The 25,264-nt window shown below is 40.7% G+C and overlaps 3 long non-coding RNA genes and 1 gene segment (V, D, J or C); 3 read left to right on the top strand and 1 right to left on the bottom strand.

The window, feature by feature from the left end:
* Positions 1-25,264, top strand: part of LOC309475875 (Ig mu chain C region membrane-bound form-like) — a 178,512-nt gene that overhangs the window by 150,494 nt on the left and 2,754 nt on the right. Inside the window, exons 4-6 of the C gene segment in view lie at positions 23,421-23,741; positions 24,203-24,493; positions 24,703-25,005.
* Positions 886-12,191, top strand: LOC309476265. The gene is made up of 5 exons (XR_014197988.1): positions 886-1,397; positions 1,649-1,683; positions 11,037-11,060; positions 11,317-11,440; positions 11,791-12,191. It is a non-coding gene; the product is annotated as an uncharacterized lncRNA (long non-coding RNA).
* Positions 2,440-5,909, bottom strand: LOC309506496. Its single transcript, XR_014208806.1, has 7 exons — positions 5,818-5,909; positions 5,402-5,438; positions 5,150-5,220; positions 4,823-4,878; positions 4,499-4,580; positions 3,986-4,096; positions 2,440-3,425 (listed from the first exon to the last, which is right to left on the bottom strand). It is a non-coding gene; the product is annotated as an uncharacterized lncRNA (long non-coding RNA).
* Positions 20,904-22,127, top strand: LOC309476330. Its single transcript, XR_014198013.1, has 2 exons — positions 20,904-21,569; positions 21,613-22,127. It is a non-coding gene; the product is annotated as an uncharacterized lncRNA (long non-coding RNA).

Genomic DNA, 25,264 nt, shown 5'->3' on the forward strand with positions numbered 1-25,264 from the left:
ATCTGATTTTTTATACATACTATGGTTTATAAATATGATGTGTACTGAGTTTGGTCATGTAATATCACTGTCTTAGTACAGTAAGCCACGTTAAGCCTTTTCTTATAACGGTTTTCTATGGGAGGAAAACGCTTAACGTGTAATTAAACGCGTTGCGTTCATATTCTGGGCTCATCTGGTTTTTTATACATAGTATGGTTTATAAATATGACGTGTGCTGATTTTGGTCTTTTAATATCACTGTATTAGTACAGTAAGCCACGTTAAGCCTTTTCCTATAACGGTTTTCTATGGGAGGAAAACACTTAACGTGTAATTAAACGCGTTGCGTTCATATTCTGGGCTCATCTGATTTTTTATACATAGTATAGTGATGTGTGCTGATTTTGGTCATGTAATATCACTGTCTTAGTACAGTAAGCCACGTTAAGCCTTTTCTTATAACGGTTTTCTATGGGAGGAAAACGCTTAACGTGTAATTAAACGCGTTGCGTTCATATTCTGGGCTCATCTGATTTTTTATACATAGTATGGTTTATAAATATGACGTGTGCTGAGTTTGGTCTTTTAATATCACTGTCTTAGTACAGTAAGCCACGTTAAGCCTTTTCTTATAACGGTTTTCTATGGGAGGAAAACGCTTAACGTGTAATTAAACGCGTTGCGTTCATATTCTGGGCTCATCTGATTTTTTATACATACTATGGTTTATAAATATGACGTGTGCTGATTTTGGTCCTTTAATATCACTGTCTTAGTAGGCTACAGTAAGCCACGTTAAGCGTTTTTCACGTTAAGCGTTTTAGAATGTCCCGCCAATCGGCCTTCAAATGCGGCCTTCGGAGGATGCAGCCTTCACATTGGGACACAGCTTATGTATTGAAGTCGGATTTCGGATGTGTGGAAGCCATTCTGACAGTTCTGTGGTAAAAACCGAAAATTATATTTTGCTAAATGTCAAATAAGCTGTTTACGTAACGTTATTTAGTTGCCACCCGGCTTGTTAGGCAATGTCGGAGCCGTCGCGTTTATCTTTTTATGCATATCGTCACACATTGAAAGATTTAGTTCACACTCGTGGAAGTTCCCCTGATTGTATGTGTTATAGTGTCCTCGTTGTAACTGGTTTATTGGCTTTTATTTTGTCGGTGATGCGGTTTATTTCGTGCCGAGCGCACCCGTTAACCAGTAGGCCTATAAAGTGCAGTAACGTTACTCGTGTTTTTGGAGCAGTTTAATGGCTTCAAACAAAAGCTATCAGATGAATCGTCAAGAAAAGGAAAGGCCATTTAAGACTTGCTTGATTTAAAAGGCATGAAGATACAACGTGAAGAGACTGTGTGTGAAGATGCAGTACAGCTGGATCAAGGATAACACCACATTTTCTGCCAAATGAGGTAAGTTACGTTAATGTTATGTTTACGTTAGACTTTTTATTGTCGTCTTTGTTTTAGACAACACACAGACATTATACACACACTACACATATTATTTGACTTTAAACCCCCAAATAATGACCTTGAAAGATTAATTTACATTTAACATGACTGCTGTTATACGTATGCCTGTAACGTTAGTCATTCTTTACCAGCTCCCTCCTCATTAGTTTGTTTCATAGTGTTTCTGTTGTTTTCTTATCTATTGACAGGACTTTGCTGATGTAACGTTACTGTGCATCCCAAGGCCTAAACAAAATTTTGTTTGGTTCCGGTTTCCGACCGACCCTGTCAATTTATGTGCGACCCAAATTTATTTAATGAGCTTGGGGAAGAAATAATACAAATTAAATAAATACACAAATAAAAAACTTTGAGGCGAACTATAATTTACGTTTTTGTACAGCACCGTTTTTGTACAGCACTCTTGCGATGCAAGACAGAGTCCTGCACGGGTCCGATTTTGTAAATCCGCACCCGCCCGTACCCGCAGTGCTTAAAACCGCATCCGACCCGTTATCCGACAGTAGCACTAATATACACCCGACCCGCTTAAAATAGAATCGACACCCGACCCGCACCCGAAATAAAATCAGTTTAGCCAATCACATTATAGACACACTTACAAAATTGTTTATTCCCAGCTAACAATTTTACGTTCTGGGAACGTTAGTTTTTGGTTCCCAGAACGTTCCCAAGAACGTTCCCTATTGGTTAGCCAGGAAAGTTTTCTTTACGTTAATAGAACGTTCCCTATAGGTTAGGGGAACGTTTCCGGAACGTTCCCGGAAGGTTCTCCTAACGTCTACACATCCTGATATGCCTGTACACAAATTATAGGTCTACAAACAACATATTCTACATTGTTTATTATTCAAACACTTAAAAATCCTATGAATATATTATTACAATAAATTTAATTTACAGAAACTATCATTAAGTAAATCAATCAGTTTGTATTAAATAAATAAATCAGCACACAATCCATGTTTTTGTTGATTCTTTGTTTAATTATCAACCTTAAATAAGTCATCAAAAACAGCGTTAGCAAAATGTATTCAGGAACAGTAATTTACATTTAATATTTCAAACATGAAAATATTTCAATAAATAAAACTGCACAAACATTTTAATTAAAACTATCTTTTTGCAAACTGTAGCCTATAACTTAGAACAAAATTGAAAAAGTCTTCATTTATATACAATATACATGAATGTGCCAATCTTCACTCCGCTCAAAACATTTAAACTCCCAAAACCATCTGCAAATTTAACAAGAAAATAAAAAGACAACGCGTTACATGTACACACAATCCCATGCCAAAATTCAAGCCCTGTAATGGCATTAATATTCATCCGGAGCAAATGAAAAGAGTGAGGTGGGATTGTGTGTCACAAGCTGTAGGAGATATGAGAGCACGAGCACTGCTGGTATCGTGTATTTATTCAGATATTTCAGCATCAATGTGTATAGAAAAATGTATATATTTGAAAACACTACATTGCATTTATTTATATTGCACTATTTATTATTTCAGACTACAAATCAAAAGAGGAATGTTTTATATAGGGGTAAGGATACCCATTAAGCCTATGTACCCTTTAAGCCCACTTTCGACTCTGAAGTCAAATAAAAAACAGAGAAAATAATATTCAAGTCTAGTGAACTCTGACCTGCGAATTCGCTCTACATATAACATATAAGTCTCACCTCCAATGAAGAATTTGAAAACCTGTAACTGCTGTGTTGTTTATGAGAGAGAAAGAGAAAAAAAGTTTGAAACTACTATCAATTTTTTTTTTTTATCTGTGACTTTACACCTACAAATTCCACTGTCACAGGTGCTCAGTTTTGCTATAATGATACCCTCACAGAACATGGTAATAATCAGCCATCCATGCAAAAGCAAAGGTCAGTGTAGTTTACAGGAACATCTGTCCAGGCCAACATCTGATGCCTTGATGCCTTCCGCTGGGATCCCAGAAAACCTGAAAAAATATATATATATATTACAGTTCAAAATCTATCATACATACATCTCATCTGGTATCACAAATTATCATTCCAAGTTCACTTTAAGATATGCTCAATATTAGTGCTGCACAATATTGAAAAATGTAGAGTTTATTTAGAGATATCAGCCGTATGGTTTAGTGCATGCGCGGCTCCAGGTTTGTATCTCGTAAATTACCCCAATAATAATGCCCAGAATGGCACCAAACTTCTACAGTAGTACAAATAGGTTCTGTACTCATTAAACCAGGCATTGGAAAGTTTGTAAGTACATCAGGAGTTTATTTAAATAACATTTGCCTGATGGCGAATGCTACTGCTGACGCGAATGTTGATGTCACTTGATGAGTACAGAACCCATTTGTACTTCTGTACTACTCATTTTCCCCGACATAGAGCAGATCGGCACACAACAAAAACTGCTGTTCGGATGTTCCCTTTTCTGATATTTTAGCATTCGTGACATTTTAATTAAAACAGAAATAAGAATTTTAGTGTAATAAGCGAAAATTAACAGTAAACCGAGATCACCTACCGCTGCAGATGTGTACAGAAGTGAAAAGCAGAAATGCTTAGACCTCTTTCCGGTTCGACCGCTGGGCGCTCCGCATAACCCCTACTGGGGGGATTTTGTAGAGGAGTGAACCTGCATAGAAAATTACAATAGATAACAAGCATAGATAAATACAATAGAAGAAAAATACAGTTGAAATAAGCAGTGCATTATGTTTTTCAGTTAAATCTGAAAACATCAGGTACAGAAATTGAATTATCAAAATGTAAAATAAGTCTTCACTGTAAAAATAAAATAACTATAAATTAATTAAATGTATCTTTGCTAAAGCTACAAGTCATTTTCTCTTTTGATGTTTGATCACCATTGGCGACACAAACAGCTGCGGGTACGTTAGGCTACTGTCCCTTTAAGACGAATGCGCAGACCTAATATAAATGACACGCATCTGTTTTCTTTCTGTTTAAAACACACAAGACTGTTTACGAGGAAACTCGCCAAGATGGGCATTTTGACAAGATGGGCTAAACTCACCTTCTTCATCTACTGACTATGGATGGCATCAAGGTCTTGTCCTGAAGAATCACAGGGCCAAACAATAGGGATTATATCTCATCTGGTAACAAGAGCAAAGCCATAACTTTAAGAACTCTAATGATATATTTACCCCCTGATATTGCATTGGGGATATCAATTCAAACATTTTTAAAGGCTAAGAGTATGAGCCACAGCTACCCAAGATATCTGTGAAAAATAACTGCCTAAAGTTGTCGACCCCCTGAACCACATTCAGCATTTAAAAGTACAAAGAATTTCAGTATTGATCAATAAAAAAAAAACATACAAATACATAAATACCTTTGAGTTGGACAGTATGGTGTCAGTCTCATTGGCCAACATAATTCAAAACAGACCTAAAGAAATAAAATAAAATATACTAATGATCAGGATATCGTGTTATCATAATAGTTAAGTGAATTATTATAACTATGACCATTATAATATTGTATTAGTCGCCTATTATTTAGCTGATTATTTAGCCTACAGGCTTCTCAAGGACAATCTCACTGAAAAACCCTGGGGTTAATGATTTTAAAATGTGAGACTTATTTCAAAAGCATAAATCTTACAGACCCCAAACCTTTGAACAGTAGTGCACTGTATGTTTGAGGTGGTTTTGCTTACTAGTCATATGGTTCATAGCCATGGAGATTGTCTTGGACAGGGGGTGCAGCAGGCCATCACAGCATGATGATCTAGGAACATAACAAGCTATTTGTCACAGAGCCAACAATATTACATGGGATTGGTTTAATAAAAGGAACCAAGCTAGAACAGAGGTGAAATGCAGAAAAGATAAATATATAAAAATCTTAAGATAATATATTGTGAAATAAATGCATATGGAATTATTATCATGATTAAACAATAACTCACCCCTTGTTGTAGAGGATTTTTTTTCTCTCTCGCTATTCTGAAATCACATTTTAGCAATATTGGTAAGTGACGTCACTGATTAAGTTAACAATACAGTGCATTATTTTAGGTTAAATAAATTAGCTTACTTCCAATCACCCATTGACAAATTACCAGCAAAACTATAAAAAAACTGTTATCTACACTAAATATGTGTTTAAAAACCCAAACTTTCATAAATAAGACCTTAACTTAACGTAACTTAGGCCTAACGTTCTCTTCTGAAACCGGTTAGCTTAGATGCTAACGGACTTTTTCAAAGACACAAAACCATTTCTTTAAAGTAAATATTCAACAGAAGCGTGTCAATTACACGTAAGAAATGTGTCAGGGACGTTTGTGTGTATTATTTGTGAGATTTTGTTGACTAAACTTACCTGAAAGCAGTGAAACCAACAGCGACAGACGGGAGTTTTGTTGTTTGTCAGTTGTTGATGACGTTTCTGGTTTCCATCTGCCCTTGCGCAGCTCACGTGTGCGCTCCAGACAGTGTTTGATTAAGCGCATGCGCATTAAAACACTTCAAAGTCACCCAGCATTTAAATAAACATATAGAATTTAAAATGTATAACATAATTTAAAATATCATTAATAAAAAGTTATTGCGAAAAGATCTGAACGTTGTTGGTTAGTTATAACCTTTAGGGGACCGTACTGACGACATTGTCAGTTGGTAATCTGCCTGTTAAGTGATATTAAAATAATAACCTGCAGAGAACGTTCCCAGAACGTTCTCTTTAGGTTATACAAATAAAACCTAAAAATAATTAACTAAAAAAGACTGCCTACCAATGAGCAAAGTTATTGATTACTTAGGCATTATCTACTGCCTGATAATGGTCATGTAATTAAGCATTTGATAAATGGTGTTAAAGCACAAAACATTGCAAACCATTCAATTGGTTTAAGAAAAATAGAACCTAAAAATAACTTACAGGGAATGTTCTCTTTAGGTTATAAATTAAACCTAAAAATAACCTACAGGGAACGTTCTGGGAACGTTCCCTTAAAGTTATAAAACTTGGTTGGACGTCACCACGACAGACCGGTACATCGACCGGTGTACTGCAGAAGCTGCACCGTTACTGCAGAAGCTGCACCGATCCGTCTGTCAATCTCCCGTTCCATCCTTCCCTCACTCGCGAACAAGACCCCAAGATACTTAAACTCCTCCACTTGAGGCAGGAACTGAACCAACCTGAAGTGGGCAAAGCACCCTTTTCCGACTGAGGACCATGGTCTCGGATTTGGAGGTTATAAAAAGTTATAAAAATAGAACTTAAAAATAACCTGCAGGGAACGTTCCCAGAACGTTCTCTTTAGGTTATAAAATTAAACCTAAAAAATAACCTACAGGGAACGTTCTGGGAACGTTCTCTTAAAGTTATGCAGATAGAACCTAAAAATAACCTACAGGGAACGTTCCCAGAACGTTCTCTTTAGGTTATAAAATTAAACCTAAAAATAACCTACAGGGAACGTTCTGGGAACGTTCCCTTAAAGTTATAAAAATAGATCCTAAAAATAACCTAGAGGGAATGTTCCCAGAACGTTCTCTTTAGGTTATAAATTTAAACCTAAAAATAACCTACAGGGAACGTTCTGGGAACGTTCCCTTAATGTTATAAACATAGATCCTAAAAATAACCTACAGGGAACGTTCCCAGAACGTTCTTGTTTGGTTCCCAAAAAAATAACCAAATGGGAACCAAACGGGAACGTTAGGGGAACGTTCTGTGTTTGCTGGGTTGCCAGGTCATACAGAAGTTATTACACGACAATTAACACAAGGACAACTTCAGCCGAAGCTGTCAAAAGAACATGGCTAACGTTACCACAAAACTGAGTAGCCTACATTTGACCAATCGAACAGACGCGGCTACAACACTATATGCCACGCAATTTCGTCTAGCCTACATACATTTTGGGTTCAAACACGCCCTGCACACCACACATACTTAACAGTGTTAAATGTGAAAAATACTGTTCGATAGAACTGCTTTGTTACCACAGTTATCTGTGCTTCCTCAGCGATGAAGTTCCACATTTGCGGCTATCCAACACGAAAACAATATTATGCCTTTCACAATATTTTCTTCAGATAACTCCAAATTTCTCCCACACACTGGACTTGATTTTTGATGACGTATTGTTGACAACTTTACAATCTCCTCCACTAGCTATTATTTTCTTCAACTCCTCAGCATCCATCTCGACAACTGCAAGCAGATCGCGCGCGCGGTTATGAGGAATTTTTAAAAGTGAAAGTAGCCTAGGTAACGTTCCCGGGAGGGCGTGGCGCGTCGGCACAAATAAACTGATGTGGATTTTAAATTTTATCTTTTATTTTATCAACTTGAAATACAGGTAGGCCTATATTTTTGTAGATGTGTTCCTAAAAATATGCATATTTTTACGTTTGCATGTGATTGTTTTAAACCCGTGTTTAGACCCGTGTTTCCCCCGTTTGTATTGAGGTTAATACAATTAAAGGTAGATGAAACATTGCTTGAGATGTCTGTTTTTTGGAGTAGAAAAAAGTACACACATTTAAAATCAGCGCGTGTGTGTGTAACATGCTGGGACAGACAAGGTGGTATAGTATAGGTACATGTACATGTAGTATAGGTAGGCTATGTTATGAAAAAATAGAGTATCCATCGCTACTGTAAAGTAAAATAAAAAATATTATAATAATTTCCTACCTATCTCTTGCTGCCACTGAGAAAAAAGAAAAAAAAGAAAAAAAAAATCCCTACCTGTCACATTCACCGTCTGTCATCGTCCTGTCTGCACTACACTTCCCAGCATCCCTCGTGTCTTCACACCTGAACTCACTCCCTCATTACACACCTGTTCATCGTCTTCATCATCTGTGTCACCTGTCCTCACCTCGTTAGTGTTCTTTGGTATCTGTATTTAGTTTCCCTCTGTTCAGTCAGTCCTGGTCGGTTCTACTTAGTTCATAGTGTGTGTTATCCTGCCTGTCATCCTGCCTGTATGTACCTTTGAGTAAGATTTAAGTAAATCATTTATATTGAAGCTTTTGGACTTTGAGTCTCCTTCAACCCGCACCACACACCCGTGACAGAAGAACCGACCAAGTAATGGATGAACACCTCAGTTTCATCCTTCTGGCTCAGGAGGACCAAGATCTCCGTAGTTTCTCCACTAAGTTTTGGCAGCTCGCCCTCATAAGCTCTTTGAAGGACGAAACCCTCAGCAACCTGTTCTGGATCGGGGCCACTTTCCATCGTCCTCTCAACCTCCCAGACACCACCGGACTGAGTTGGAAGGAGACGGTAATCCGGTGTCTGGAGAGTGTTGCGCCCCGGTCCAGAACGCCACCCAACCCTGTACTTCACGCCAGTCCAGTCGAGCCTACACTTCGCGTCAGTCCCGCCGAGCCTGCACTTCACGCCAGTCCAGCCGAGTCCGCACTTCACGTCAAATCTGCCGAGACCAAGGCAGTATGCGTCGTGCCCGCCGCCCCTGAGACTGTGAGCGTCATGCCCGCCGCACCTGAGACAGTGAGCGTCCTACCCGCAAAGTCCTCTTCACCGCTGGTCACGTCCAGCACAGAGCCTTCTTCTCCGCTGGTTCCGTCCAGCACAGAGCTTTCTTCACCGCTGGTCCCGTCCAGCTCAGAGCCCTCTTCGCCGCTGGTCCCGTCCAGCTCAGAGCCCTCTTCGCCGCTGGTCCCGTCCAGCTCAGAGCCCTCTTCGCCGCTGGTCCCGTCCAGCTCAGAGCCCTCTTCGCCGCTGGTCCCGTCCAGCTCAGAGCCCTCTTCGCCGCTGGTCCCGTCCAGCTCAGAGCCCTCTTCGCCGCTGGTCCAGCTCAGAGCCCTCTTCGCCGCTGGTCCCGTCCAGCTCAGAGCCCTCTTCGCCGCTGGTCCCGTCCAGCACAGAGCCTTCACCGCTGGTCCCGTCCAGCACAGAGCCTTCACCGCTGGTCCCGTCCAGCACAGAGCCTTCACCGCTGGTCCCGTCCAGCACAGAGCCTTCACCGCTGGTCCCGTCCAGCACAGAGCCCTCTTCGCCGCTGGTCCCGTCCAGCTCAGAGCCCTCTTCGCCGCTGGTCCCGTCCAGCTCAGAGCCTTCACCGCTGGTCCCGTCCAGCCCAGAGCCTTCTTCTCCGCTGGTTCCGTCCAGCCCAGAGCCTTCACCGCTGGTCCTGCCCAGCACAACGCCTTCACCGCTGGTCCTGCCCAGCACAACGCCTTCACCGCTGGTTCTGCCCAGCACAAAGCCCTCACCGCTGGTTCTGCCCAGCACAAAGCCCTCACCGCTGGTTCTGCCCAGCACAAAGCCCTCACCGCTGGTTCTGCCCAGCACAAAGCCCTCACCGCTGGTTCTGCCCAGCACAAAGCCCTCATCGCTGGTTCTGCCCAGCACCGAGCCCTCATCGCTGCCCAGCACCGAGCCCTCATCGCTGCCCAGCACCGAGCCCTCGTCGCTGCCCAGCACCGAGCCCTCTTCACGGTCCCCAACAGCCCGGTCAGAGACTGGTTTTAATCATCCCTCACTGGTACCCGGGACTTTCCCCAAGTATTTTTTTGGGGGGGGCCAAAGGGCTCCGTCCTGGCCACTCGAGGGACCACGGCCACCTGAAGGGTCCTCTCCGCCGTGGTCGCCTGAGAGGTCCTCTCCGCCATGGCCACCCGAAGGGTCTTCTCCGCCGTGGCCACCCGAAGGGTCCTCACCGCCGTGGCCACCCGAAGGGTCCTCACCGCCGTGGCCACCTGAAGGGTCTTCTCCGCCGTGGCCACCCGAAGGGTCCTCTCCGCCGTGGCCACCCGAAGGGTCTTCTCCGCCGTGGCCACCCGAAGGGTCTTCTCCGCCGTGGCCACCCGAAGGGTCTTCTCCGCCGTGGCCACCCGAAGGGTCTTCTCCGCCGTGGCCACCCGAAGGGTCCGCACCGCCGTGGCCGCCCGAAGGGTCCGCACCGCCATGGCCACCCGAAGGGTCCGCACAGCCATGGTCACCTGTAGGGTCCTCACCGCCATGGTACCCTGCTCTGCCTGCACCTCCTTGGTCCCCTGTTCTGTCTGCACCGTCTTGATCACCTCCTCCTCTGTCTGTCCTGCCACCATCCTGGAGTCCGTACTTCTGAACCTGTTCCACCTTCTCGTCACGGACTCCAGGATGCCCACCCCCCCCTCCCGTATGCTGCCGTCTTCGGCGCGGGTCGCGCCTTGCGGGAGGGGGGAGTAATGTCACATTCACCGTCTGTCATCGTCCTGTCTGCACTACACTTCCCAGCATCCCTCGTGTCTTCACACCTGAACTCACTCCCTCATTACACACCTGTTCATCGTCTTCATCATCTGTGTCACCTGTCCTCACCTCGTTAGTGTTCTTTGGTATCTGTATTTAGTTTCCCTCTGTTCAGTCAGTCCTGGTCGGTTCTACTTAGTTCATAGTGTGTGTTATCCTGCCTGTATGTACCTTTGAGTAAGATTTAAGTAAATCATTTATATTGAAGCTTTTGGACTTTGAGTCTCCTTCAACCCGCACCACACACCCGTGACACTACCGACCCATGACCTCACCTGACAACCAACAGGAACCAAACTTTTTTTTTTTTTAGGCCCAAGCACCACCCTGCATGCTCCTTATGGGTTTGTATTTTGTTTTATTAGTATATATATATATATATTATCATTGAGTATTCAATATTGGCAAAACACATTTAAATTTAAAGTCTGAGGAAAAATGTTTAAAAAGTTGGTTGCTGAATACCCCCTTCAAAGATTTTATGCTTATATGGTCAATAGAAAAACATTGTATAGGGAAGATTTAAACAACTATTTTTGGAGCGGTTTTCTGAAGTGATCGTGTAATGTTTTTCATTTTGTAATATCTTATTTGTTTAAGATGATGGGCATTCAGGATTGCTGTCATTCAAGAAGTTATTATTGACCACATCTCCTACCCCATTGAGGCAGTGAGCTACAAAATACCCAAAGAAAATGGCACTTATCCTGGAGTTCATATAAAGGTAAGCAACACATTTTTAATGAGAACTTTTTATAGAGCATGTTGTTTTGTTACTGTTTATATAATTGAAAATAATGAAACATATTATAAGGTATAGTTGAGCAGACAAGCTAACATGACATGCAGTTGGAGTCCACTGGAAACAGAAGTCTTAGCATTTTATACAGTGTTTGAATTTGAAAGAATTAGGGATGGCAGTTGATAATTTAACGAACGTAAAATACTGTACGATTGTTTTTCAACCTCAACCTGGTCTGTATGATACTTTGTAGTTCAATTTCCTTTATTTAATTTCTTGTGTAGCTAAAAAACATTTTTTATTTTTTTTTCATATCAAACTTTCCTGTGCAGAAATCCTGAACGAAGGTCGAAAAGGCTGAGATGAAGGAAACCAAACGTCTACACATTCCTCCAAGACTGCTGAAGTTCCTGTATGAACAACTGAAAACCCATGTAAAGTTTAAGCTTTTGTCAAATCTCTTAATGGACCTTTAACTGAACATACCGAAGAAGGAAAGTTTTTCACGCAAGTTGTTCACTCCAAAATGAAAATGTCATTAATTACTCACCCTCCTGATGTTCCAAACCTGCAAGACTTTAGTTCATCTTCAGAACAAAAATTAAGATCTTTTTAATGAAATCTGAGAGCTTTCTCTTCCTCTGTTGACAGCTTACGCAACTACCACTTTCAAGCTCCAGAAAGGTAGAAATTACTTCATAAATTTGAGGTTAAACCACTGGAGTCACATGGATTACATTTATGTAATCCATAAAACTCGTACATCGGCGGCCCATTCGTTTTGTTTTGTTTAATTGACGGCGCTGAGTTAGTGCCGGTGTAATGCATTGGTAAAAAAAAAAGTAAGCGTTAGTTTTTTTTCCACTGACAGACCGGCCCATGAAACGCGTAGATCAGCGCGTTGTACATTGGTTGTTTTCTTGATTGACACTTGGCTGGCCCAATCACAGCTTTAAAAACCTCCCCCTTTGGGCTTTGAGTGAGCGTGCAGTGTCAAGTGTGTATCTGTCAAAATAGTCTGAGAGATGGAGAAGAAACGCAAGGAATGTGCAGAGAAATAGCATGTAATAGAAATAGCAGACGCTGTAAAATGTGTCAAAATATATATGTTTTCTGCAGCAGCAGGACCTTCATCAGCTCCCGTGGCTGATGAGGAGGATAGTGAGGAGGATCAGGAGAGAGATGAGAAAGTGTAGAGTCCGCGCGCAGTAAGCAGAACTACTTTCAAAACACTTTGGCTATGAGAGTAGGAACCCATTACCCAGTTACGCATTATTTCCACATGCATAGTTGACGATTACTTAAATTTACTAGAAGTTTAATGAGACGCGTTTTTATCCATGTTTTCCGCCAAAATAAAAGCTTGATACAGTTTCCGTCAAAATAAAAGATCATGTGCTTATCTCTTTCAAGTTTAGAAATTAGTACAAAACTAATTATGAAAGTTTTCTTTATTTTTCAGTGCATTTGTTTTACAATATATGGCTATTAGGCTACTGTCATGAGATTAATATTATAACTATTATTATGTAGTAGCCTTTGAACCTTGCTGTGGCCATGCATTAGGCTTATATTTGCCTGGTATTTGTACTTGTGGCTGAGGCTTTGAGGGAAATTTGGGCTTTCTATAACTTTTAACATGCACAGCATCAACATTGGAGCACTTGCTAGCACCGCCATTTTCTCCTCTTAAATCACACTGCTGTCGTCTAACTTCTTCAGACTGCCTTATCCTTATTATAGCAGTTTCAAGGGTTAGGTCTCTGTCTAGCTGTAGCTTTTCTGACAATGAGACGTTTCTCAGCCCAACCACTAACCTGTCGCGTATCAGCTCATTCTGTAATTGTCCATAGTTGCAATGTTCAGCTAATCCGTATAGAGCAGTGATAAAGGGATCCACCATTTCTCCCGGCAGTTGCACACGCTGATTGAACTTGGCTCTTTCGTATATGACATTCTTTTTAGGCACAAAAAATGCATCAAAGCCCGCCTTAACATCCGTGTACTTCTTTTTCTCATCTACAGTTAGCGTTAGCCCCTTAAGCACATCTTCGGCTTCATCGCCCATACAATACACTAACGTGTTTACCTGGTTTTCTTCTGACGTTGCGTTTAAATTGCTCGCAAGCCGAAAGCGGTCAAATCTCCTAATCCAACGCTCCCATTCTTGAGGCTTGGAAAAATCGAATGGCTCTGGAGGTTGTATTGTGAACGTAGCAGTTGGTGTAGGTTGTATGGCAAGCCGTTTTAGCTTAAATTGTACCCAGCGTTACTCGTCGTAATTGCATTTTTACTAGTAAGAATTCAATTAGAGAGCTCTACAATTCAATTCTCACTAGTAGCAATTACAATTAGAGAGCTCTCTAATTCAATTATTACTAGTAAGAATTACAGTTACAGAGCTCTCTAATTCAGTTCTTACTAGTAACAATTCCAATTAGAGAGCTCTACAAATGAATTTTTACAAGTCATATGTCTCCATTGACTTCCATTCATTTTTAATTACGGAGCTGTACAATGGAATTGTTACTAGTAAGAATTACAATTAGAGAGCTCTACAGTTGAATTGTTACTAGTAAGAATGCAATTGCAGAGCTCTTTAATTCAATTCTTACTAGTAACAATTTAAATAGAGAGCTCTCTAATCCAATTATTACTAGTAACAATTCCAATTAGAGAGCTCTCTAATTCAGTTGTTACTAGTAAGAATGTAATTGCAGAGCTCTTTAATTCAATTACAGAGCTCTGCAATTATACATATCTTTAATTCATATTTTTACTAGTAAAAATTCAATTAGAGAGCTCTGTAATTGCATTCTTACTAGTAAGAATTTAATTAGAGAGCTCTCTAATTGTAATTGTTACTAGTAATAATTGAATTAGAGAGCTCTCTAATTGTAATTCTTACTAGTAACAATTCAATTGTAGAGCTCTCTAATTGTAATTCTTACTAGTAACAATTCAATTGTAGAGCTCTCTAATTGTAATTCTTACTAGTAACAATTCAATTGTAGAGCTCCGTAATTAAAAATGAATGGAAGTCAATGGAGACATACGACTAGTAAAAATTCATTTTGTAGAGCTCTCTAATTGTAATTGTTACTAGTAACAATTGAATTAGAGAGCTCTGTAATTGTAATTCTTACTAGTAATAATTGAATTAGAGAGCTCTATAATTGTAATTCTTACTAGTAATAATTGAATTGGAGAGCTCTCTAATTGTAATTGCTACTAGTAAGAATTGAATTGTAGAGCTCTCTAATTGAATTCTTACTAGTAAAAATGCAATTACGACGAGTAACGCTGGGTACAATTTAAGCTAAAACGGCTTGCCATATAGGTTGCGCCATATCTGCCAGCTCGTCTCCTGTTCCCCGCCAAACGTTACACTTTGTTTTTCTTTTCCCTTTTCCGCTTAAAAGTCAATCCGCTTCTGACACCATGTCAAGTCATTCATAAAAGAGGTTCGTACAACGACGTGCTCGGAGCTTGCCTTTATTCAACCACTCAGTACAGCTTACATCAGCCCTTGAGCCTGAACATAATATCCGCTAAAACACCCCCCCCCATCATACGTCATCTCTCTCTTACTTCAAAATAAAAGCATTCCTCACACTATTATTCCATAATACCACAATATAGACAGACACTGTTACTAAAAGAGGTTTGATTTTTTCTTTGTTATATTTGCACACTGAATATGGGTTGGAGCTTTTAATTTTGAACCCTCAAACTGCACCAGATTGATGAATATAACATTAAAATGCCTTAGGGGCAATGCCATGTAATGAGTGAGAGTTAACAGATGAAAAAAGTACAAAATTGTAATTTATTGCATTGGCATAGCAATACAAGTGTTTTTCACAGGAATTTTGGTAAAACTGTGGTGGATGCCCCCAAACCCCCCTAGAAAGACTGAGGTCCACCCACCACAGTTTTACCAAAATTCCTGTGAAAAACACTTGTATTGCTATGCCAATGCAATAAATTACAATTTTGTACTTTTTTCATCTGTTAACTCTCACTCATTACATGGCATTAGTGGTTTTAATGAATAGGAGTTGAACAAAAACATATTCAAGGGCATGCAAAGATGGGTGGTGTTTATGATCATATATAGTGGGCCAGTCTGGGCCAAAATGCCAGGGCCGATTTTCTGTCCCAGTCCAGCCCTGCTGAGCACAAAATGAAGCTTCTGCCATGACTGTCCCAGTCCCCTAAACTGAACCCTAGAAAATGAGTGGGGTGAACTGAATAGAAGGAGCACCAACATGAACTTGTGAATCTGAAGGATCTGGAGAGATTCTGTATGGAGGAATGGTCTCTGATCTCTTGTCAGTTATTCTCCAAACTCATCAGGCATTATAGAAGAAAACTCAGATCTGTTATCTTGGGAAAAGGAGGTTGCAAAAAGTATTTTAATAACAGGGAGCCAATAATTATGGCCAGTGTCTTTTGGAGAAAAGCATTTATTTTATAATGTGATTTATCCCCCACTTTCAATTCTTTTACTTCAATGAAAGGTTAGATTTTTTGTGAATATATTTTTTAGGATAAACGATGCAGATTTATTTTTTTACAGCCATTTTTGATCATATTTACCAGGGGTGCCATTAATTCTGACCATGACTGTATTATGATTTTTCGCTCAAAATATGTTTTATTCTATTTAATTAGGCCTATTAGTAAATGCAAGCACACATCTGTACTGAGGGCAGAAGCAGGAAGAGTTTGGTTCAGTTTATTAGCCTACTAAAAATTGCTTTCTAATTTCAGAGTCATCATGTTTTGAATATATAAAGGCTAATGCAACATAAGTGCTGCAAATATTTGACCTATAGATCAGCTGTGAACAATAGAAAGGCTAGAAGTTTTCACTGGATCCATTTATTCTGACCAAAGTTATTTTGATCACATGAACATCGCTTCTTCTGTCACGAAATAGTTAACATGAGACGAGGATACAAATGCAGAGGAAATTTATTAGTGACATGCAGACAAGGTACAAAACTCAACTCAAAACTCAGGAACTCCAGGAACGAGAAACTCGGACAAACGAACCAGCACAGGACTACAAACACAGGGAGGCTAAATAGGGGAACAAACAAGGAGGGTAACGAGGCAGACAGGTGGGACAAATAAACCAATAATCAGATAACAAGATGGGAGGGGCTAGACAATAGACATGGCCCAAAACAACAAAACACCCATGTGTAGCACAAGACAGGACAGGCATGTGACATTACCCCCTCCCTACGGAGCGGCTACCAGACGCTCCATAAGACCAGGGCGGGACGGGAAGGACAGACCAGGGCGGGGCAGGGGAAATGGACAGTTCGGGAGGCCAGGGCGGAAATGTCAGTCCATCTGGCGGCCAGGGCGGAGACTTTCCCTCGGGCGACCAGGGCGGAGACTTTCCCTCGGGCGACCAGGGCGGAGACTTTCCCTCGGGCGACCAGGGCGGAGACTTTCCCTCGGGCGACCAGGGCGGAGACTTTCCCTCGGGCGACCAGGGCGGAGACTTTCCCTCGGGCGACCAGGGCGGAGACTTTCCCTCGGGCGACCAGGGCGGAGACGACCCTTCGGGCGGCCACGGCGGAGACGACCCTTCGGGCGGCCACGGCGGAGAAGATCGTGCAAGCAGCCAGGGCGGAGACGACCCGTCGGGCGGCCATGGCGCTGGAACAGACACCACCGGCACAGGAACTGGCACCACCGGCTCCGGAACAGGAACCGGCACCACCGGCTCAGGCACTGGAACCGGCACCACCGGCGGCTCAGGCTCAGGAATAGACACCACCGGCGGCTCAGGCTCAGGAACAGACACCACCGGCTCAGGCTCAGACACAGGCTCGACGGCGGCCATCTTGTCAGGGGACACAGGCTCGGCAGGCGTGAGGTGAAAAGGCTCGGCGGCGGCCATCTTGTCCGAAGACCCAGGCTTTGCAGGAATGACGTGAACAGGCTCGGCGGCGGCGGCCATCTTGTCCGAAGACATAGGCTCAGGAACAGTCTCTGGCTGGGCAGACGTGACGTGAACAGTCTCTGGCTGGGCAGACGTGACGTGAACAGTCTCTGGCTGGGCCATCTTGTCCGAAGACACAGGCTCGGCAGACCTGCTGTGTCTCCTCCACGCATTCAGTACCACTATAGCATAGAAGAGATGCACGGCCCTCCTGGCCATGGCAGGACTGATGATAGGGAGTTCTGGGACCACCGGAACTGGGACCACTGGAACTGGGACCACCGGAACTGGGACCACCGGACTCGGGACCACCAGAATAGGCATGGAGGAAGTCTTTCTTCTCCTCCTCCGTTTCGGGACCACCGGAACTGGGACCACCGGAACTGGGACCACCGGACTCGGGATCACCGGAACTGGGACCACCGGACTCGGGACCACCGGAACAGGCATGGAGGAAGTCTTCCTTCTCCTCCTCCGTTTCGGGACCACCGGAACTGGGACCACTGGAACTGTCACGGAGGGGTTCTTCCCTCTCCTCCGTTTCGGGATCAGCAGTGAAGGCTCTCCTTTCAGCTGACTGTCGTCAGCCGTGGTCCTCTCCTCCTCCAAAGTCCTTTGAGCGCACCTGGCGAAGTATTCCAACAAGGAAATAGAAGATCCCTTATCCTCTCCCTGAGGAAAAATCTCACTCCGCTGTATCCACATTTCTTGGCTGGTTCGTTCTGTCACGAAATAGTTAACATGAGACGAGGATACAAATGCAGAGGAAATTTATTAGTGACATGCAGACAAGGTACAAAACTCAAAACTCAGGAACTCCAGGAACGAGAAACTCGGACAAACGAACCAGCACAGGACTACAAACACAGGGAGGCTAAATAGGTGAACAAACAAGGAGGGTAACGAGGCAGACAGGTGGGACAAATAAACCAATAATCAGATAACAAGATGGGAGGGGCTAGACAATAGACAGGAGCACATGGCCCAAAACAACAAAACACCCATGTGTAGCACAAGACAGGACAGGCATGTGACATCTTCTTGTGGGTTTTTTGGTCAGTAACTCTAAGGCATCAGTCACTGTGTCGATTACTTCGACTACCGGGGGAAAGGGACCAAAGTCACCGTTTCCTCAGGTAAGTTTGTTTGTTTGTTTTAACTTATTTTGGAAGATCAGGTAGTCTTTCTTGTCACAAAACTAACATGCAGACGTATTTACAATTTGTACCTTGGTTAACAGTGGAAAGATGCGTCGGTAACGGTAAATAAACTAGATGTACCGCATCGCGGTACAAAATATGACCGCCGCTCAGGCCTGCACTGGCTTTCCACAAAAATAAATGACGTGGAGTAATTTGGCTGTATTGCGTGTTTATGTAGGCTATATACCTAAAAAAAGTAATAGTGTGTGTGTGTGTGTGTGTGTGTGTGTGTGTGTGTGTGTGTGTGTGTGTGTGTGTGTGTGTGTGTGTGTGTGTGTGTGTGTGTGTGTGTGTGTGTGTGTGTGTGTGTGTGTGTGTGTGTGTGTGTGTGTGTGTGTGTGTGTGTGTGTGTGTGTGTGTGTGTGTGTGTGTGTGTGTGTGTGTGTGTGTGTGTGTGTGTGTGTGTGTGTGTGTGTGTGTGTGTGTGTGTGTGTGTGTGTGTGTGTGTGTGTGTGTGTGTGTGTGTGTGTGTGTGTGTGTGTGTGTGTGTGTGTGTGTGTATGGGTGTGTGGATTTGTATGGGTGTGTGTGTATGGGTGTGTGTGTGTGGATTTGTATGGATGTGTGTGTGTGTGGATTTGTATGGGTGTGTGTGTGTGGATTTGTATGGGTGTGTGTGTGTGGATTTGTATGGGTGTGTGTGTGTGGATTTGTATGGGTGTGTGTGTGTGGATTTGTATGGGTGTGTGTGTGTGGATTTGTATGGGTGTGTGTGTGTGGATTTGTATGGGTGTGTGTGTGTGGATTTGTATGGGTGTGTGTGTGTGGATTTGTATGGGTGTGTGTATGTGGATTTGTATGGGTGTGTGTATGTGGATTTGTATGGGTGTGTGTATGTGGATTTGTATGGGTGTGTGTCTGTGCGTGTGGATGTCAGTGTATGTGCATGCTTGCGTTTGTTTGTATTCCTGCATGTGTGTGTGTGACAGTATCATCCTAGTGGCCCCCGGGGACCAAACGAAATTTTTCCGTAGAAGTCTAGTGGGGCTACATGCTCACCAAATTTCATGTTCCCCGGTGCTTCGGTGTCCCTGGTATCGTTGACGAAAAATTCAGTAAGGTGACGAAAAAAAAAAAAAAAAAAAACTTTGACAATCCCTATATGACCGCTTTCGCTAGCTACGCTAGCGGCGGTCATAATAACGCGCAGCTAAAACTCTCCGATTAAAGAAAGTGCGAACTAACGTATCAAACTAAATCGTTTTGAGAACGTCGGCCTAGACAAAATATTGCCTATGAAAATGTATTATTGTGGTTATGGTATGGCTCTTATCGTGAACCTTCCCGCTGTGACGGTGCCTTTGACTACTGGGGAAAGGGAACAGCGGTGACTGTAACATCAGGTAAGAAGTCAAATTAATGAAATAGCTTACGAACAGCAAAATATGAATCGTTATGCATAGCTATGAAACATATTTCTAGAGCCGATTATTAACTTAACAACACTTTTTAGTCAGAGAAAAAAATTGCATGGATAATTTGACAATAAATTACGAAAGAAATCAGGTTTTAAGGTTGGCTAATATGGAAAATATCGTTTGTGTTTTTGTGCACTGAAGAAATTAAAAGTATCACTGTGATGCTGCCTTTGACTACTGGGGGAAAGGCACGTCTGTCACAGTGACATCTGGTAAGAAAGAATCCTCTCAATAATCTTGGCACGTTTTAAATATTTTGCTAAATGTAAATGTCCGTTTCTAGTCCGTTTAGGCTAAGGCTAAATAAGTCTAAATAGTTCAATCTGTGGGTTATATAATAATAAATGAAAGCTACTTGTTAAGAGGTAAACATGATATAGCTGCTATTTTTGTACAATATCCCCTGGTAAAATGTCAGTGTGACAATGCTTTTGACTACTGGGGGAAAGGAACAATGGTCACTGTCTCGTCAGGTAAGAAAAATATCCACCTACCAAATCAAAATCTAATTTATGTAGCCTACGATAAATGTGTGCGCAGTTATTTTTTTAATATATTTTTTTACATTAAAGCAACATTTCAATGTCGAGATTTTCTTGTTATGCGATTAGACAATTAAAGTCAGGACATATAGTCTGATGTAGCCTAATTTAGAAACGCAAATTTTCAGATTATGAATAATTAAATTCGAAATAATTGTATTTGTGCATTCAAATAAAACAAGGAATTGGCTACAGGTCGTTCAATAGACTCTGAGCGTTGTATTTTTATACTGCACTGTAACATTAAAAAGATATTGTGTAACTGGGCTTTCGACTACTGGGGAAGCGGCACCAAAGTCACCGTAACAAACAGTAAGATTTTATGATTAATTGCAAGGACATTTGTATCGTAAAAAAAGACTAAATTTCGCGTGTGTTTTATTATTTATTTATTTATATTATATCTTTAACAGAGTTTTCTATTGCAAACTGTCTTAATTTAGCTGTTGTCCATTTCATAGATTTAAAAGACTACATCATTTTATAATATTGTTCATGTTGAAAACGAACAAAAATACAACAGTAGTTATTCTTAAACGACTCCTTTCGTTGTACATTATTCTCTCATGTGTTTCCTTAAACTGCTCAATAGACGCTGAAAACAACCGGAGCATAGGCTAAATATAAGACTAAAAATCCTAACTAAACTGTAACGTCTCGTTTTAACTTTATGCACTGATATCCACTAATATAATATGTGTTATATTTTAAGTTGTTGATTGCATCCCGATATTATTAAATAATATTAATATAATAATAATAATAATAATAAACTGGCGTAGCTTACTGATTTATAAAGGTAGCCTTTATCTGTCAATGCATGAAGAGGACAATTGGAGATTTAAAAGAATGTTTTTTGTTTAACAACCGCTATTCAAGAAATTATTTCTAGCACAATGAAAATAAAATAGTACAATAAAAAGTGCGAGAGGTGTTTGTTTGCAGTATTTTGGGGGCTATTTATTTTGTAATGATACATTTTTCGTTTTTTTTTTTTTTTCATTTTTTTTTTCATATGATTTCATAGTTCAAAGTTACAAACTGCTATACAATGCTTTTATTTAAAATTCTCAAATGGTTGGAACTTTTATTAAATTTGTTTTGTTTTTTTATTTACACTTCATAAGTTACAAGAACTGTTTAATTTGAAACAAAATTAAAAGTCATTATGCAGTCATTATCCAGTAGCCTAATAAATTATTATTCGTTTAGATAATCCTTTATTTATTAGCCTATGGGCCTATGTCTGATAATAAATATGACAGTGTAGATGCTGTATGTCATATAGCATATACAGTTAAAAATAAAGGTTCTTAAATTACATTGATGGTTCCATGAATAACCTTTAACGTCCATGGATCCTTTCCATTGCACAAAAGGTTCTTTAGATTAGCTATTAAAATGTTCTTCACACTAAGAAAAAATGTTTCTTTTAAGAACTGTTCACTAAGGTTCTTTGAGGAACCCAAAATAGTTATTCAAGGCTATCGCTGTGAAAACTCCCTTTGGAACCTTTATTTTTAAGAGTGTAAGAAAACAAAATGTTTCCGCTAATTTTCCGAAAATCCGAAATGTTATGTTTTACGCGACCGACTAAGACTGACCAACTTACAGTTAACCAAGGGGTAGCCTAATCAGTCTTACTTTTTTTTTAATTAAATTTAGACCAATTTACTTGTTAAAGTAACTTACTTAAAAAAAAAATAATAAAAAAATATGACCAGTCTTAAAGAAGAAGAAAATATGACTAACTTGGTAGTCTAAGCAATTTATCAACATGATGTAAAGCGGTATAATCTCAATCAAATTTTTTTTTTTTATTCATTCATTCATTCATTGGTTCATTCGTTCTGGTTCATTCGTTCTTTTGACATGGCCTAATAGTGTTGCATATGTAGGCCTATGTTGCGTTATGTTGTAGTTTATTGTCTGAGAAAGATGTAATGTCTCTACAGCTCAACCATCTGCGCCGAAGTCAATCTTCGCCCTGTCTCAGTGTTCTGCTGATTCTGATGGGTTCCTCACCGTCGGCTGCTTGGCCAGAGGTTTCTCTCCTGCGGACTCACTCACTTTCAAATGGAAGGATACCACGAAAGACCTGGATACTTTCGTGCAGTATCCAGCGTTCGGGAGTGACGGAGACTACACCAAAATCAGCCATATGCGTGTGAAGAAAAGCGACTGGAATCCTGAAAACCCTTACACATGTGAAGCGTCAAATTCGATTAAGTCTTTAACAGCTGAAGTAGCAGGTAAGTCACAAATCTGAAATGTCTAACATTTTACATGTTGCATTTTAACTACTTCATGTGTCTCTTTGTTATTGCTGTTAGGTTCAGTGTTTTGTATATTGCTGAATATTGTTTCTTCGTGGAGGCTCATGTTTGAAGAGACATTTTAGCACACTCTTATAGTTTTGTCAAATCATTGATTTAATTTTTTTAATACCAGTGAACCTGCTTTTATATTTGTGTCAAGTCAAGCAGTTGTCCTTTACCAAAGTAGTCCAATGACAGTAAATGTTTTACACTAGCTGAGAACAGCAAGGCTAAAGATCTAAAAAAAACATTATACAGAAAAGTACATAATATGCTTTGTCCTTTAGAAATACTTTTTCTCTGACCTCATGCCAGGGAATACAATGGCATATGAGATCTCTTCTTGTTTTATAAACAAAAGATAAAGGAAAAAGAAAAAATATATAAGTTAAATATAAGTATAGGCTACAACATTTAACATTGATGTTCAAACTCAAGAGCAGCTTTGCCTAATAAAGCATGTTGCACTATTTTCTTGCTTTTCATGTCCTCTCTGCTTTCTCCTGTATGTTGCCAGTCCCACCGCCAGATCAGCGTGCAACTTTCTTCTTAACAGTACCTACAAAAATGGAGTTAGAGAGTGGGACAGCAACCTTCTCGTGTTTAGCCCGGCAGTTTTCACCTAAAACATACTCGTTTAAGTGGTTTCTGGATGATAAGGAGGTGACAAATGCGATAGACACCCATGACACAAGTGAGAAGAATGCCTCAGTAACCTTGTATAGTGCCACAAGCATTTTTAAAATCAGTGTCTACAAATGGACGAACACAGACGTCAAAGTTAAGTGCGAGTTCGACCACAAGACGGGAAAGCAATTCAGAGAGGCCCAGTATACAGGTATGTTTTCTCTTGAGGACTGTGAATGTTTCTTTATTCATAATATGTTTACCTCTCTCTAAATCTGTTGCATGTCTGATTTTTGTACATAGCTTCTATGCAAGACTGCAGCGATATTGCTGTTGATATAGTCCAAGTTACATCCCTGAATTGTCTATCATTTTACATTTGACAATGTAGCTAATTCATGTGTCCCTATTGTATTGCTGTTGGGTCAAGATTGTGATGATTTTCTTTGAGGAGGCTCATGTTTGAAGAGACATTTTAGAACAATCTTTTAGTTTTGTCAAATCATTGGTTGAATTATTTAATGCCAATGAACCTGCATGCTGTTGTGATGAACTAACTTCTATTTCAAATTCACACAGAGATACATTATTTTAAACTGATACCAATTCACAGATATAGACAAATCCCAAGGAACACATGAAATCATTATTTTCTTTCTTACTCCCTTGTAGATAAACTCACACTGACACTAAAGCCACCAGTTGAGAGAGAACTTTTTATCAATAATACAGTTGTCTTGGAAGCTGTTGTTTCTGGAGATGTAAAGACAGTGCAAGAAGCTTCAGTGTCATGTGAAATGAAGAATGTAAATGTCAGAATGGAGCCTGGAAATGTCATCTTTTCTAACGACAAAAAAACCCACAGATTTGAAGTTGATTACGATAAATGGTTTAAGGGTGAAACTGTCACCTGCACCATCCGTGACAGAGAAATCAAGCAGATGATCCGTTTGGATAAAGGAGGTAAGTCAATTTAAAGCTTTCAAATACCTGACTTTGTGGCTCTATGTGCATTTGTAGATGTTGAAAGGTTGGAAATAAGTTTACTGCATGCAAACCTGTTTGAAATGCTTTCGCTATCAAAATGCTTTGACTGTCTTGAAGCTCTATTGTTATTCATTATTGTTTGATTCTTCTGTTTGTTTAATAAACCTTTATAACTTCTAACTCAGATGGACAGAAACCCACTGTTACCATTTACAGACCTGATGTTTACAAAGACAGTGTCTCTCTGGTGTGTGAGGTCACAAGCCCTAAACTTGGCGATGTCTATATGATGTGGATAGTGGGCGAACAGCCTTACATAGAGGCCACAACCAGTGCTCATATTCATCAAAAGAGCTCCACGTCTGTTCTCAGCATCTTAACAATGTCAAAGACAAAGTATGAAGATCCCGAAACCACCATCACCTGCGCAGTCAAACACGCCAACATGGAGAATACAAGGGCTCCATTAGAAGTGTCAACAAGCAAAAGTAAACAGCCAGAATGTGTTTATTAACTTGTATCTGTTCGTTTGTACATTTTCCAGTGCTTATGCTCCCTGTTGCTCACTTGTCAGATTATCTGTCTGTGATGTTTTTGTTCATTGGTCATTGTTCTGCTTTCTTTACTTTACTGCATGGGTCAAACTTCAAAGCCAAATTCATGCTCAAAACTATGCTTAATTTGTTATTGCATGAAAATAAATATGAACAGAATCATAATATCATAGTGTGAAAAAACAATAGTATT

The sequence above is a fragment of the Leuciscus leuciscus genome (assembly GCF_965113295.1).
Source record: "Leuciscus leuciscus genome assembly, chromosome: 1".
Taxonomy (NCBI): Eukaryota; Metazoa; Chordata; class Actinopteri; order Cypriniformes; family Leuciscidae; genus Leuciscus; species Leuciscus leuciscus.